We start from the raw sequence: 12,850 nt of genomic DNA, 5'->3' as shown, positions 1-12,850 counted from the left end.
TACAGCAGTAGCATTGTTACCTCACAACAAGAGGTTCTCCCATTCGATTCTCAGCTGGGCTTGGGAGTGTCTTCTGTGTGGAATCTGCATGTCCTCCCCACGGTTGGGTAGCATTTTAAAGACATGCATGTGTAAATGGGTATGCCTTCATTGAAGGTTGGGCGTCGAGCTGGCACCTCAGCGTTTCATAAAAATCTACTGCCAATCATTAGCGGACCGGAGTTCCGCTGTGGCGACCCCTTACTGGGAAAAGCCGAAAGACAAACAACAACAACTCTGGATAGTATGAGGAGGCAAAGGTAAAAAGTAACTATGGGAGCATTGGGTGTATGGCAGGGTGACAGCAGACTATGTGGGTGGGAAGTAACCATGAGAAAACTACAGTGTATGGCAGGGTGACAGAATACATGGATGGGAAGTAACCATAGGAGCACTGCGGTGTATGGCTCGGTGATAGAAGAATGCATGGGTGGGTAGTAACCATGGGAGTACTGTGGTGTGTGGCAGGGTGACAATAGAATATGTAGGTGGGAAGTAACCATGGGAGCACTGGGGTGTATGGAAGGGTAATAGTAGAATACATCAGTGGGAAGTAATCATAGGAACACTGCAATGTATGGCAAGGTAACAGTAGAATACATGGGTGGGGAAGTAATCATGGGAGCCCTGGAGTATATTGCAGGGTGATAGTAGAATAAATGGGTGGGAAGTAACTATGGCAGCATTGGGGTGCATGGCAGGATAACAGTAGAATACATGGGTGGGAAGTAACCATTGGAGCCTGGGGTGCATGGCAGGGTGACAGCAGAATATGTGGATGGGAAGTTACCATGGGAGCACTGGGGTGTATGGAAGGGTGATAGAATACGTCAGTGGGAAGTAACCATGGGAACACTGCAGTGTATGGCAGGGTAACAGTAGAATACATGGGTGGGGAAGTAACCATAGGAGCCCTGGGGTGTATCGCAGGGAGATAGCAGAAGCAATGGGTGGGAAGTAACTATGGGAGCACTAGGGTGTATGGCGGTATGACAGTTGAATATGTGGGTAGGAAGTAACCATGGGAGCAATGGGGTGTATGGCAGGGTGACAGTAAAATACATGGATGGGGAGTAACTGTGGGAGCACTGGGATGTATGGCAGTGTGACAGTAGAATACATGGGAGCACTGGGATGTATGGCAGGGTGACAGTAGAATACTTGGGTGGGATGTGACCACGGGAACACTGGGGTGTATGGTAGGGTCACAGCAAAACATGTGGGTGGGGAGTAACCATGGGAGCACTGAGGTGTATGGCAGGGTGACAGTAGAATACGTGGGTGTGACGTATCCATGGAAGCACTGGGATGTATGGCAGGCTAACAGTAGAATACATGGGTGGGGACTGCTGTGGGATACTTTGCCTAGGAATCAGTGTTATCTAATGCTGCCCATGTAGTCACTGTATATAGCATTTAAAAATTTGTGCTTCTAGGTGGGGGCTTAATAAAAAATGTACCTGTCCGTATGCAAGGGGTGTCTTTTCATTATGCAGGGGGTGAGGCTTATTTGTCAGGAATTGGAAGGATGCAACGGTGGCACCCCTAGGAAGTGCTATGGCTGGTTCAGTCAGGAGGCATATGATTTCCATGCTTGCCCAGCAGTGCAAAGAGCAGAAACTGGTGACAACATGCATGGAAGCATCCATGTGTCCATGATTCACAAACAACATGCCCATGACATAGCCTTGGTAACATGCATGGAAGCATCCATGTGTCCATGATTCACAAACAACATGCCCATGACATAGCCTTGGTAACATGCATGGAAGCATCCATGTGTCCATGATTCACAAACAACATGCCCATGACATAGCCTTGGTAACATGCATGGAAGCATCCATGTGTCCATGATTCACAAACAACATGCCCATGACATAGCCTTGGTAACATGCATGGAAGCATCCATGTGTCCATGATTCACAAACAACATGCCCATGACATAGCCTTGGTAACATGCATGGAAGCATCCATGTGTCCATGATTCACAAACAACATGCCCATGACATAGCCTTGGTGCAGGGCTGGGCATTCACTATTAACACATCCCTGAACCACACACACATGACAACCCTGGCCTAGTGACCAAGTCTTGCTCACAAATAGAATGAATCATGCACTGAGTGAATGGAATGTCACCCCATGAGAATAAATGGTCAGCTCAGTAACCAGAAGGAAAGGTTTGATGGTCAGGGTACATTTAAGGGCAAAAAAGGAGCTCAGTTTCATTCAGTCATTCATCACTTTTTCTAACCTTTCTTCCTCCATGTACTCTGTTCACTAACCTTTAGGTCATGTCATATCACTACATCTAGTCCCAGCCCCTCATCTGTTGCTGTTACTGCTTTCTTTCCAACTGACTGTTAATTGCTTTCCAAAGTGTTTGTTGCTATCAAGCTTTACTTTCCACTTTTCCTGTGAATTTGAGCTGCCATGTTTTATATCATTTCCCCAGTCTTACAAGTCTGCTATCATCCTGTTCAATTTTTTTGTGAAATTAGTCAATGGAAGGAAGTTAAAGCAGATTTACCCAAAGGTCTGTGGTTATGTTAAATTAATCTAGTGCGCTTCTATAATGGCATGATGGAGGAACACAGCTGGACGGGTCACTAAGTATTCAGCCCCTTCCTCATGAGAAACACGTGTAAATTGAGCAAGTTACAGCCCTAAATTGATATACTACTTAAAAAATCATACAGCTAGACAAAAGAATGCGATACCAAACAATGTCTGATCAACAGCAAATGTAGAGTGCATAATGGAAACCATGTTTTGTTATAGAAAAGAGTTTAAATGGTAATAAAAAGTGAGTATGTGATAATTAGGTGTGGCTAACAGGAGAGAGTTAGCACAATATTTATTTATTTTACATTTGTTTACTGGGAAAGTCCGAATGGAACAAGGTCCATTTACAGAGGAGGCCCGGGGAGAAAAGCTCCATAACATAACAGTACAAATACAGCAAATGACAAAAAAATTTCTGTACAGAGGCATATATACAGTCAGAGCTCCATATCTTTATATGACAACACATAATCCACAAATGACAGAAAATTTCTATACAGTGGCATATATACAATCAAGGAGATTTTTCATATCTTAGTTTGATTTGAGCAAGCTTGATATAGATAGCAAAACTTTGAATAACATATTGCTAGTATTACAGAGCATAAAAATGAAGGACTGGAATCTAGAAAATAATGCTATTCAAATGGATGATACTAACCTGTATTTATGTGATAATGATCAGGGACTACATAGTCCATATATTCTACAGGCAAAACATTTGGCTCATAATAGATGGAGAGCTAATGGAATTAATGTTTATTTCATGGTACACAATATTTGAATGAGAGCAGACAAAACTTATGTGGTTGTAAGAGTTTCATGTCAGTTTATTGACTGCTATTCCTCAGTCAGTTTCCAGTGCCCCTATACCCTGTCCCTTGGACTTAAATGAAATCAAGTCTGAGATCTCTGAACTTTGTACAACTGGGTAAGCCCCCTCCCCAAAAATTGCAAAATGAAATTAGTCAAGCATGTGGTCATTGTAGAAGAGGTAGGGTTTCTGATGGTAAATACAGTCAAAGTGGCAGTTAATGTATGTGATAATTGATTTGGAAATATCACCACAAGAATAAGAAGGGAACACAGTGAAGCAGTACATCTTACTATTATAAACAAGACTCCTAATGATCTGGAAGAAAAACTGTCATTCATGAGAAAATAAATAAATAAAATACATAAATAAATGAATGAATAAATAAATAAGCGGCAGTAGGAGTTAGGTTAGCTGTACAAGTATGGGATCATGTACAAACCCCCCAAAAATCTAAGGAGTTAATAGGTCCATGTCATTTGCATTTGAGCTTGAGAAGGCATCATTTTGCACTTAATTCATGAATATATAGTGCATTTCTTCAGATCTAACTCCAGTTTACATAATATGTAGTATTTATATGCGTTAACACATATTTTATTTGTCAGTTCACTGGAGTAGGGGGTCATAAATGCATGTTGCAGGCTGTTTGGCCAAGCTAAAATAGGACAGGTCTCATCTTTTAATCCTGTTCTGCATATCTACCCGTACTAGTATAGATCATAGGTAATGTGTTGTATTCTTATCCTATGTGGCTTCTACCTAATTGATATAAACTCTTTACATAACTTTTATTACTGGCTATGGATTTCCATTAGTATATCATAATCCATAAGTATACTACTGCAATCATAAATGCAAATAGTCACCTAGCTGACTACCTTATATCATACCTCTCAATATCTTGGTGCAAGAAATCTGGACAAAGCCTGACAAAATGGGGGGACAAAGGCCCAAAGATAGGGGCAGGTTTTAAATATTGCTTTTTATAAACTTAGTAAGATGCTAAAGTAAAAGGGTTTGTGGTAAAATACATTTCCTGGAGGATCTGAAGTCTGAAACTCAAATTCATATCATTATTTGATGACTTCAATCCCCGGATCACCCCAGCATACACTGTTAGAAACTCCTGGTGTTCTGGCTGAAGTGTGATTCTCAAACAATCTGGAAACATATTGCTGATTGATAAGTATATTTCTTGGCATTTTAACTTTTCAGAGTTCTGCATTGTCTTAATTTTGCCTGACTGAATTATTTTTTGCCTGACTGAATTATTTTATATATTTTCTGGCATTGTTTTATGTTTCTCATCTGTCCTGAAACTGTTTTTTCCTCTCCCTCCCATCCTATTCTTGTAGTGTTGTTATAGTTGGTGGCTTTGCAGTTTCCCAGCCCTACTGTAAATGTGATCTGGGACATCCCACCCAGTCTGGTGCTCACTCTACTTAATACAGAGAGAACATCTGAGAAGGCCAACCCACTTAGGTTCTTAACCTTGAATTTTTCTTCTGTTCCTCCTTCCTCTCTCCTTGCACTTTACTAAAAAAAAAATTGCACTTTATTTTGTTTTTGCCTCTTCTTAAAAGTACTCAATTGTATTTATTATGCTGCATTTATTACTGCTTGGTAGTAGCCTGATTAAATTGTAACTGTTATTCTAAGCCTTTCGGTTTAAGCACTTGGGCTTCAGACCAGTTATTTTACATTAAGAAGGTGTGTGGTCTGCACACTTGTGGGAGGAGAGGAAAGATTCTGCCCTTTTGAGCTGGGAGTTTCTGGTTAAATGATTATTATGCCTGCTTATTTGAACTGTTTCTTTCTGAAATTGGTGCGCCTTGTTTGCTGTAGCATAGGCTAGATTCAGGCATTCTGAATCTAGCTTTGTTTGTATAACTGGAGCACTAATCCAGGCCATCTTTTTTGGAGAAGATTCCCCTAGAACTTGTCTGATTGAAGACTGCTGGAACAGGGCTCAGTTTTGAGCTTTTTTACTGGTTAATTGGGTGATTTGTTTAAATCAGTTTGCTCTTTTTCTATTGTTTTATATATATAGAAATATATATATATATATATATATATATATATATATATATATATATATATATATATATATATATATATAAATTGCACTTTATTCATCTGCTTTTACTGTATTTGTGTTTCTTCCTACTTTATTGCATTTATTCTGCTGCATTTATTACTGCTTGTTAGTAGCCTGATTAAATTAGGGCGGCCACGGTGGTGCAGTGATTAGCATTGCCGCCTCACAGCAAGAGGTTCTCCAGTTCGATCCTCGGCTGGGGTGCCTTCTGTGCGGAGTCTGCATGTCCTCCCCGTGGTCGCGTGGGTTTCCTCCGGGTGCTCTGGTTTCCTCCCACATCCCAAAGACATGCTGCAGGTGGATTGGACACTCTAAATTGGCCCTAGGTGTGCGTGTGAGTGTGCCTTCTGTGGAAGGTTGGGCGCCGGGCTGGCAACTCGACACCGTAAAACTCCACTGCCATTCAATGTGCAGACAAGGTGATCCGCTGTGGCGACCCCTAACCGGGAAAAAGCCGAAAGAAGAAGAAGTAGCCTGATTAAATTGTGTTATTCTAAGCCTTTGGTTGAAGTACTTGGGCTTCAGACCAGTTGTTTTACATTAAGAAGGTTTGTGGTCTGCACTGTTCTGGCAGGACAGGTAGCTTGCATCCTTCTAAGTTGGGAGTTGCTGATTGAAGGCTTAGTGTCTGTTATTCTAAAAGTGTATTAGTTCTGGTTTAAGTACTTGGGCTTTGGACCAGTTATTTTACATTAAGAAGGTGTGGTCTGCACTCTTGTGGGAGGAGAGGGAAGATTCTGCCCTTTTGAGCTGGGAGTTTCTGGTTAAAGGCTTATTGTGCCTGCCTATTTAAACTGTTTCTTTCTGAAATTGGTACACCTTGTTTGCTGTAGCGTAAACTGAATTCAGACCTGCTGAATTTAGCTTTGTTTGTATAACTTGAGCACTAATCCAAACCATCTTTTCTTGGAGAAGGTTCCCCTGCACCCTAGTGGCAGGAGTGTGCAGTTAGCACTTGTCTGATCGAAGCCTGCTGGAATGGGGCTCAGTTTTTAGCTTTTTATTGGTTAATTGGTTAATTTGTTTAAATTAGTTTGCTCATTTGCTACTGTTATATTAAAAAAAAAATACACTTTATGCATCGCCGCTTAGCTAGGGTTAAATTATTCCTGGTGCCATAAAGTCTGCTCTTCAGTTTTCCCTTACAACTAGCCAGTTTTTAAGTTTTAGCACTCAAATCTGTTTCTTTGAACTCATCACTTGTTGTAACCACTAAATAAGCTACAAATTACTACAGCACTCAACTTTCCTCACTTGTCTAGAGGAAAACAGTTTTTAGTACATAATAAATAAGCACCTATCCAGGCATGTCTTAGGGTCAGCTCCCGTTGTTTTTTCCTGTCTACCTGATGAATCTGGGCATCTTGGGGCAATGCAGGAATTGCCTCCTGTACACAGACAACCCTCTCCTCCTACCAACCAACAATACAACCTGTGAGAGATGCACTTATATAGCCAAACTGGAAGCAAAGCTCTTCACCCAAGACTGGACTAGACAGTCAAGAGGAGAAGGTAAACACTTGCACCACACCACACTCATCACATAGTCCCTCAAAACCTACACCACCAAAACACACATCTATATTCATGGAGGCTCTCAATAAAAATCTGCTCAAGCAACAGAGATCTCCAAAGCAGAACTGCAAGCAACCTCCACCCCCCCAACACAACCCAAATGACACATAGCCCGCAAACTCAGTCTGCCACTCAACCACAGCCCATAAGGCATAACAACGTACCCAGTACTCCAGTCATAGGTGACTCTATAGTCAGGCACACTGATGTTCCACTCACCAGGCTAAACAAGGAGAAAGTTACTGTCCGCTGCCTGTTGGGTGCCAGGATCCGCCACATAACTCATGCACTCAGGTCACTCCACAACAAGTACAAATATGACTCTGTCATTGTCCATGTTGGTGTGAATGACCTGTGATGTATCTCCCTGGACTACATGAAAAGAGACATGGAGGAGCTCTCTGATCTTGTAGCCCAGGTAGGTATGACCCTAGCCCTGAGTAGCATCCGGCCATCACCCAGAATGATACCACAGTACAAGGACAAAATGATTGACAATTGGCTAAGCTTCTGGTGTCATTCTAAGGGGATCCAGTATCTGACTGCCTGGGATGACATGATCGACAAACCACAATGCTTTGCCGGAGATGGCCTGCACCTGTTGCCCTTGGGATTACGGATACTGGCTAAGGCTCTTGCCACCCCTATAGTGCCTTTTTTTAGGCAAGGTTCAAATGACAGATTCACCACCGTAACAGGTACAAGCAAGCAAAATCTGAGCATAATGCTACTCAATGCTAGAAGTCTAAACCTCAAAATGCATTCACTTGAGGCACTCCTTAAAATGGAGAACATTGACATCTGTGCAGTGACAGAGACCTGGTTCAAGGCTCCAGAGTGCACCCCTGCATTACAAAGCTATAATTCATACCACACCTTTCAGACACCTAACCTGGACCAAAACACTAAAAGCGGAGGCGTGTATATATTCATTAAGGATATCCATGCCTCCAGGCTAGTTGCTCAGCATAATACATCCGAGTTTATCGAAGTGCAACTAGCTCTGGGAAAGCCTGCAATCCAAATTGTACCTTGCTACAGATCCCCCACCATGACCCAGGATTCCCACTCCTCATTTCTTGATACACTGGAAAATATTAGGGTACAACCCAACACCCTAATAATGGGCGATTTCAACTACCTCACCATTAACTGGAAAAACTACTGATGTACCAACTCTTTTGCTCAACATTTTCTGGAATTCATAAATTCCAATGCTTTGGATCAACTTATACAGACCCCCACCAGGGGCAACAATATCCTAGACCTGGTCATTACCAACATGGGCGACTGGTGTTCCACACCAGAGGTCAATTCCTCTTTGGTCAGATCCGACCACAAGCTAATCACCCTAGACATCCACACCCCAGCCCCACCCCCATTAGGGAAACCACTGTAAAAAAAATTCTCCCAGAGACTTCCCATACTCTAGAACAAACTACCTATCTATATCAAACAAAGCTCCTCATTAGCACTCTTCAAGAAAAATCTTGATGATTGGATGGGAAATAGGAAATTCACCCCGGGGATCATCTCTGTGGCTCTGCTCAACAGGGGCACAGGAAAATAATTTTCTTGGGTAACGAAAGCCAGGGTATCTTTTTGGCTAGGCTTGTATAGGCACTAGAGCAGATAACATTTCATAGGTTCATAGGTAGGTACTAGGCTATCAGGACCAAATCAAAATTGTGATGCAAAAGTCTGGACATTCTGCAGAAATTTGGATAGTTGAGAGGTATGCCTTATATCAGTGATATCATGTAACATACCACCCTTTCCATGAAAGAATGAATGCATCTAGTGATACATCAAATAGAAGTGTGCACTTGAGACATGAAAGGGCTCTGCATGTGCAAGGATTAAAATAAACTACAGCGTTTTATGACAGTGGACCAAACAGGGTTAAATATGACTGACTTCTCTTTCATTTTGCTCCAACTAATGGCAAAAGGATGTCAAAACAAGCAAGTTGCAAGAGGTAGAAAGCAACATGTATCATAAGTCCTAGTTAATAGTTTGAAGCCAAATGACTCCAGTATCATGAAAATCATGTGGAAGTTACCCTAACCTACAAATACTTGTACACACACTAAAGCTATCCCCTTACCTGACCCTTTCTTGGACCCTAAAATTCACACACATTCACACATAACTCTAAATCTCCCCCCTCAACTAATGTGTATTCTAACCATGCACACTCATGCAGACACACCAATCTCAAATACATTCCCACTTTCCTTTGTTGGCAAATGAAGGAGTCAACCAAATTGGCATTCAATAATCTGTTGGTTGCCCAAACTAATGTACTACACTTTATCTACCAAAGTAGCATTTGACAACATACACACACACACACACACACACACACACACACACACACACACACACACACTCTATGCATGTATAGTTGTGTGTGTGTGTGTGTGTGTGTGTGTGTGTGTGTGTGTGTGTGTGTGTGTGTGTGTGTGTGTGTATGTGTGTGTGTGTCAATATCTATATACATAGACATATCAGGCACTTCTGATGTAAATGCAACAATTAACCAGACAGAAGGATGGTAGAGTCGTGTGTATCTCTGCATCTCACACAGGAGACTGGGGTTCATGTTAGAGCGTAACTTTCTGTTAACACAGAAAGAGATGGCTCCTATAATCCTGGTTCTGATGCCCTTGACCTCCATTTTCCTACTGTGTGACGCTGAACCACTTAACTAGATACTGCTAAATTGAGCTATGCTCCTTAACAGTCTCCTGGAATATATGCCTAATGTTTCATTCAGTCATTTTATTAAATAATTATATTACATTTAAAAACATTGCTCATTGCATGAAATAAACAGGAGTCTTTTTGCCAAGGCCTTCTCAAACCATTAGCCAACTCTGCCATCTTTAGCATGTCTCTTTATTCATGCATCCAACCCATACTTCAATTTATTGAGTCGTGTGATTTACTCATCTAAGGATTCTTACCATCTTCTTTCTTCTGTCTGCACAGGACGTGTAGGTTATTGCCCTTCGGTCTCTGCCTATATGAATTCAAACTTATAACATGCACTGTTTTCCTTGTATTTCTAATTCATGATTACATTCTTTATGATGCATGATTTTCAAAGACGGACACAGTATCCATGGTGATGTCTTATATATGATACTACTGACTCTGTGGTTGTTAGCTATCCTACTCAGTATCCATCTGTGTGTCTGCTTCACCTGTAATACCTGCAATTCTTTTGGCTTTTCCCGGTTAGGGGTCGCCACAGCGGAACTCCGGTCCACTAATGATTTGCAGTGGATTTTTATGGTGCCGAGTTGCCAGCCCGATGCCCAACCTTCAAAGAAGGCACACCCATTCACACACGCACCTACCTGGATGTCTTTAGACGTTACTCAACTGGGGAGTACATGCAGACTCCACATAGAAGGCGCTCCAGTCTTGAATCGAATGAGAAAACCTCTTGCTCATTGGAAATCTAGGCCCTCACTTTATTTAACTTGACCCAGTACGTATCTTTGATGGTATGGTTTTCATCAGACTCACACCTCAAAATGGCTCAATGTGGCTTATTTTCAGAAGCACACTGTCACTAGACAAATGTGTTCAGACTGAGCACTGATTTGGAGTGTATATAGATGTTAAGAAAGTTCACACAGTTATGAATCACAATCTTTTTCAGTGGCCTGAGTCATTAATACAGACTTGGTAATAAATGCTTTCCAAGAAAAAAGAAAGAAATATAGATTATGAATATTATAATTTTAAATACACATTTTATAAATAGTAAAATCCCAGTATGACAGTATGACACTACTTTTGAAATAGATAAACAGAGTTCCAGCTATATAGTGTTTCTATAATATGTGTGAATTTATTTATAAATCTTAATGGATTAACTTCTTTTATTTTGAAGTTCAGAAGAAGAAGAAAAAAGGAAAAACCTTTCTAGCATACTGCACTCAGGGTTGGGAGGGTGGCCTAATGGTTAAGGTGTTTGCCTTACAAATACAAGGTGCAAGGTTTGAGTCTCCCAAGGGATAATTGGCTAGGCTTAAAATGGCTTGCAAGGGCAGTTAGCCTAGTACTAATCTATGAACCTATGGAGAAGCATAGCGGAAAGGCGAAAGTGAAATGCTAAGAGAATGCCAGTTTAAGCTTATTTTATGGAAATTAAAAGAACTGCTTCTGAAGGAAAAAAATGTACTAAATATGTTTCTTCTATGAACCACAGGGAAAAAAGTACTAAATGTGCAGAGATGAGCAGGTCAGACAATCAAAGGCAGTAGTGAGTGAAGTCAGACTGACAGATATGTCCAGTAAGAGATGGGAAGGGGCCTAGTGAGACGTTTGGCAAAGTATATGATGCAGTAACACGTGAACTCTTAGTAAACAAATTAGTCCACTGGGGACTTTAACTTTATTAATGCATTTATGCAGACCAGTTTGGTCCTTAAATATTGGCTGTTAAACAAAGAGGTGATAGTAAATGGAGACCATTGTAAATAAAGGAGGCTTTAAAAGAGAGCATAGAATTTAGAAGTCAGAACAGTCCTTTTAATGTCTCTGTTAATGATATCACCAAGAGTTTACAGAGATGCATTTTTATTTCCAGGTGGCACACAGATTTTCAGGAGGAATGATATACAAGGTTACTAAAGAGGAATATGGGAAAGCATCTGGAAAGGATGAAGGAGTGGTCAGCAATATGGTTTCCTAAATTCAGTAAAAAACGCAAAACAATATCCCTGTAAAACAAAACATCTATGAATATTACACATTACAAGCATAAACAGCAGCAATAACAAGAGGGAGAAACATGTCTTGGGTAGTCATAGCAACTGAATCCATGATAGAGGAAGTGTGACAAAGCAGCAGGAGTTCCGAGGCTACTTTAGGATGCAGAAGAGACACAACCAGTTGAAAACATGTACGTGATATTTCACTTAGAGTCTGCAAGTGCGGAATCTTGCCACTCGGTGTTGTGCATGCAGTTCGAGACTGTTTTTGCAAAGATGTAGAAACAATGAAGACAGATGATAGGAACACAGCAACATATGGACACTGCAACATTTTTGTCAGAATGCATATGAACAGATATAGTTAAACAACAGAAGATGTGTTGTTAAGAGAGTAACAATGTTTATCCATCTCAGAGAGAGCTAAAAGAACAATGACATAACATGTTTCAAAAACAAAAACAAAATCTTAGACAGAACTAGCAGCCCAGAGTTGCTGAATTTTTCAGAAAAAGAAAAAAAAATATTTGGAAACAAGATGACAAAAGTTTAAAGGCAAACGATGCTTGTCTCACTGGCAGTGCAGGGAATCATTTGTTCCCCCAGATACAATGGTTGCTGTGGCAATATGCATGGAAAATGGATGCTATAGTTCATCTTTGTAGGCAGCACTGGGTGATAGGAAAATAAATCTGTAGCTTAACTCCATGTCGTAGTTTATACCGTCAACAGTGAAATAATACAACAAAGGTAAACCAGGCAGGGCTCATTTGTTGACAGATTTTGTATTTTCATATGATTTCTAACAACGTAAAGGTACTGGCTTTTTGCAGGAAACAACACTGCAGGTGCAGTAATGGAACACTAAGGATCTATTAGGAAGCCTTTTATCTCCATTAGTCAACTTACAGAACATCATAAATGAAATATCTAACAATAGTAGATTCATAAGCCCAACAAGTCACAATCAAAAAGTCCACAAAACATACAATAGTAGATTCATAAGCCCAACAAGTCACAATCAAA

General features: G+C 40.8%; 1 protein-coding gene across 2 annotated transcripts in view; it reads right to left on the bottom strand.

Annotated features, from left to right (window-relative positions):
- Positions 1 to 12,850, bottom strand: part of KCNJ9 (potassium inwardly rectifying channel subfamily J member 9) — a 522,122-nt gene that overhangs the window by 134,827 nt on the left and 374,445 nt on the right. The gene's annotated exons all lie outside the window — the stretch shown is intronic.

Source organism: Protopterus annectens, chromosome 17.part0 (genome assembly GCF_019279795.1).
Source record: "Protopterus annectens isolate FY-2018-M chromosome 17.part0, PAN1.0, whole genome shotgun sequence".
In the NCBI taxonomy this organism is placed as follows: domain Eukaryota; kingdom Metazoa; phylum Chordata; order Ceratodontiformes; family Protopteridae; genus Protopterus; species Protopterus annectens.
Note: the sequence above shows the minus strand (reverse complement) of the source record. Positions and strands in the feature narration are given on the sequence as shown.